This window comes from Dermacentor variabilis, chromosome 4, assembly GCF_050947875.1.
Source record: "Dermacentor variabilis isolate Ectoservices chromosome 4, ASM5094787v1, whole genome shotgun sequence".
Taxonomy (NCBI): Eukaryota; Metazoa; Arthropoda; class Arachnida; order Ixodida; family Ixodidae; genus Dermacentor; species Dermacentor variabilis.
This window is the reverse complement of record NC_134571.1, coordinates 125,823,162-125,827,709: the sequence shown is the minus strand read 5'-3', so window position 1 is coordinate 125,827,709 and position 4,548 is coordinate 125,823,162.

The following is a 4,548-nucleotide window of genomic DNA, read 5'->3' as shown; positions in this document are numbered from 1 at the left end:
TGCCCACATAAATCAATCTCGCACGTTAACTCGACTTCGAATTTTTTGTGTCAGTACTCCTTTAAACGTATTACCACCCGGTTCGTGGCCTATCCTCCACAGTGGCTTTGTGCCATTGGTAAAAGGATGATCATCATCATTAACAGTGGCAGCTCGTGCCTATTGCTGGTGCCTTCTTCGAACGACGGATGCCTGGATTCTCTAACCTGTATTGGTGAAGTATATCGGGAGCATTTCTTGTTATTATTCGCTTCATTGCCTGTCTTTCCCGTATTCTTACCGGTTAGCTTATCATTTTAGCCTTTGTGTGTTAATCGGCCGTGCTTGTTTTCTGCCTCTTCACCTGGTATCAGAGTTCGTCCGACGCTTGCGCGCTATGACCGGTGTGAGAGCGGATGGATGGGTGTATGGACAGATGGAAACAACTTTATTTTAAATCCGGCAAAGTTTAACTACCTGGGCTCAGGTCCCCCATGAGGGGGCTTCGAGGCCTTGCCTCGTCGCCGCCTCTCGGGCCTGCTGGACTGCCAACACTTGCGTCTTGACGTTGGAGCTGCGCGGAGCGGCGGCCCACTTCGACGCAAGAGCCTCCGGAACTGCTGCAATTGTAGCTGATATTCCTGACATAACTTGCAAAGAGCACTCGGGTATTGCGGAGGGAAAATGTGCCGCAATCGCACCGGACTGGGGAAGGTTTGTGTCTGTAGTTGTCGCCAGTTGACTGTCTGGCGACGTTTCAGTTTGGGGTGAGGTGGGGGCAATAACCACCTGCCTAGCTGGTAGTGCTTGGTGATGTCATTGTATCTGACCAAGCGTTCTCGCGTGTTTTGAACCAGGAGTTCCGAACTCGAAGAGGCGATCTCCAATTCTGCGCGGCGGGCCAGTTCTCGCGCAGAGCGCGGTGCGCTACCTCGTTCAAGTTATAGGGGGCCCTTGTCAGTCGGGATGGCGACGTGCGCTGGGAACCACATGATCGCGGTGCTATCGAAGTGCTATCGACCAGCATTCCTTAGGATCTGGAGAGCTTCGGAGGAAACGCGCCCCCGCGCGTAGTTGCGAACTGCGGGTTGTGAGTCGCTAAAAACTACCTCGCAGAAGGGGTCGTTAAGCGCAAGGGCAATCGCTACATCTTCCGCGGTTTCTGGGTGTTCCGTTGCGACACTACACGCGTGCGTAAGTCGGGAGTTAACGTCCACGACTACCGCCGTGAACCGGTGTTCTCGTGTGTATTCTGCCGCGTCTACGAGGCGCGTAGTCCTCTTCCCGCCCAAGCAGCGCAGCAATGCCTTGGCACGGGCCTGGCGTCGGCCCCGATTATATTCGGCGTGCATGTTTCGAGGGATAGGGGCGGCGATCAGCGTGTCGCTGAGGTCGGATGGAATTACCTGTTTCTGACCGTGATGGACGTGGTAACGGAAGCCGAGTTTCTGCAGGATGTACCGGCCCGTGGCTGTCAGGGTCATGCGTTCGAGTTGCGAGGCTCCTTGCGCATCCATGATTTCCTCAAGTGTGTTGTATACCCCCAGCTCTAGCAGACGAGCGTTGCTTGTGGACTCCGGTAGGCTATGGGCGATCTTGTAAGTCTTGCGTATAAGGGTGTTGATTTTCTCCCTTTCGGTGACGTTCCAGTTGTGGAAGGCAGCCACATAAGCAATGGGACTGATTGCGAAAGAGTGTATGAGGCGCATGACGATGTCCTCCTTCATGCCCCTGTGCTTGTTTGTAATGCGTTTGATCAGGCGGGTAGCCGTTGTGACCTTGCCTTCGATTTTGCGGATAGCTTCTATGTTTGACCCGTTGGCTGCTATATGCATGCCGAGGATGGGTACCTTCGGGACTCGGGGAATACAGGAGCCGTCTTGCGTATAGAGGATTATTTCGTCACATTGGCGCGATTCGCTTTTAGGCTTGGGCCGGCGGCGCGGGCGGTAGACGAGCAGCTCCAATTTGAGTGGAGGTAGTCGTAGACCCGTGTCATGGAGGTTTCGACTGCAGAGACCGCTGCTTGTAAGGTGGTTTCCATCTGACCGTCAATGCCCTTGTCGACCCACAGGGTGATGTCATCTGCATACGAGGCGTGATGGAGGCCATCGATCTCGTCGAGGTAGGCCGGGAGACCCAGCATCACGAGGTTGAAAAGGAGCGGGGATATGACCGACCCTTGAGGAGTGCCCGTGCTTCCTAGTGCATGTTCATCGGATGTCATGCTGTCGACCGCGAGGGTGACTGTACGGCGCGACAGGAAGTCTCTGTTGTAGCTGTAGCGTCGCTCGCCCATGTTGAGCTTGTTTATTCGGCTCAGGATTGCTGCATGTGCTACATTGTCAAATGCCTTTTCCAGATCTAGGCCGAGGATGGCCCGGTTGGCGCTAGTTGGGTGGTTGATAATCTGGTGATGGAGCTGAAGCATGACGTCTTGAGTGGAGAGGTGTGACCGGGAGCCCACCATAGTGCGGCGGTAGGCTCCAGTGTCCTCGAGGTGGCGGTTCATGCGGGAGAGGAACGCGTGCTCCATTCCTTGCCAACGCGGGATGTGAGGGAAATGGGCCGCAAGTTATCGGGGCTGGACGGCTTGCCTGGCATCGGTATCAAGACTGCCTTAGAGCGTTTCCACGCCTCTTGGATGCGATCTGCTCGCCAGCATTTGTTGACGTATGCCGTAAGAGCGGTTATCGAGGCATCATCGAGTTTTCGTAGAGTCATTTCGTAACCTTGTCGGGACCAGGTGCTGATTTGCCATTAAGGTTGTGGAGAGCTGCGCGGATCTCTCACTCGTGAAATTCTTCATCGAGTGTCACATTTGTCTCCCCAGTGTAATCTCCGTGTTGAACATCGGGTCGCCGGGGGAAGTACTTGTCTAGCAGGCGTTGTACGAGCTGTTGATCACTCGTGGTAGCCCATTCCTTGTTCAAAAGGCGCTGTAGGTTTGCTCGCTGAGCAGACTTGCTCTGCGTTTCCCCCAAGAGGTAACGAAGAAGACGCCACGTGCTGCCATTCTGGAGCTGCCCATCGACTGCATATGCAGATGTCATACCACTGTTGGCGGCATAAGGTCCGGCAATGTTCTTCTAGCTGGCGATTGATGTGTGCGATCTTCTTACGAAGCTTTCTGTTGTGCCTTTGCTTCTTCCATCTTGCGTTTAGTGATGTCTTAGCTTCCCAGAGATGGGCTAGTCGGCTCTCGATCTTGTCAACCTGGACTTCGGGTGCGACGGTCTATGTCGACTTGTTGGTGTCGTCATTGAGCGTCTTCATTCATGCCTCGATGTCACCTCTCTTTTAGACTCGCTGCTTTCGGAACTTGTCCCAGTCCATCCATTTGAATAGCTTAGGAGGAGGGGGTGTACCCACCTGAGGAATTGGTGTTTCTATGATCACGTGGTCACTACCGAGATCTTCAAGGGTATTGCACCACGTTGCTTGATTGATGTTTCGGTCCGCCATGAGGTCCGGTGTCGTGTCCCGTGCCGTTGATGTGCCCGTGCGGGTCGGCGCCGTGTTATCGGTGATAAGAGTTAATTCGGCATCATGCAGGTCCTGCCACAGGCGTCGACCTTTGGCTGTAGTGTAGCCATAGGCCCAGGCCTCGTTCGGGGCGTTGAAGTCTCCCCCTACCAGAAACAGGTTTGCGCCCGCCAAGGCACGCACTCCTCGAAACTCAGAGAGGTAACGACCCTGCGAGTGAGGCGGATTACTACGTTGAGGAGAAATACGCTGTGTTTGTGTGTCCTATTGAGAAGGAGCCCTACGAGCATGTGCTCCGCATGTGTGCCGCATACGCTGTGTTTTTGCCCTACTATCCCTTTCCGAATTAAAATTGCGAGTCCGCGGTCAACGGGAATCGGCTAGACATGCGCAATGTAACCTGGAAGCTTTGGTACGTACCTATACTGTACCGTGCCGGCGGCGAACTCCTGACCTTTCGAACTAGTCGTGTTGTCAGCATGCCGACTGTGCTTATCTGCAGACCCATATTATAATACAAAAATGTTCTAGGCACTTGATCGCTGATTTCCTGCCAAGTACTTGTCTTTAGTACACCTAAGGAACCACACGTTACCCTTTCTTTTTCTTTCTTTTTGTTCCCCTTAAACAAATGGAGAACTGATAAATCAGCGCGAAAGACATGGAAGAAAAGAAAACGTGAGGCCCACACAGGCGTTGACTCGGTTGTTATTAATGTCGAGCCAACTTGCCGAAGCTTAAAAAAACTTGTTCTTGGGCAAGTTGGCTATATCTGGGGACATCATACCAACGGAAATAAAACAAAGAAGAGAAGACCAGACATCACGGGCGCATCATACAGAGGACGCGTAATGTCTGGTCCTCTGTTCTTCGTGTTTGCTTTATCTCAGCGACGGTGTCTCCACCAACTACATGCCAGCTTCCGTCATGGTGAAGGGATGAATAATAGGCCTTGATAGGTGTATCTCAAAGAGTAACTTATGTATAAACGGCGACACGACGCTCATTTCTGCCTCTTCGCAAAGTCTCTGCAGGCCGATGTCACTCCTGCGATTCCTGGCACAACGCTAGAAGATGAGCGCC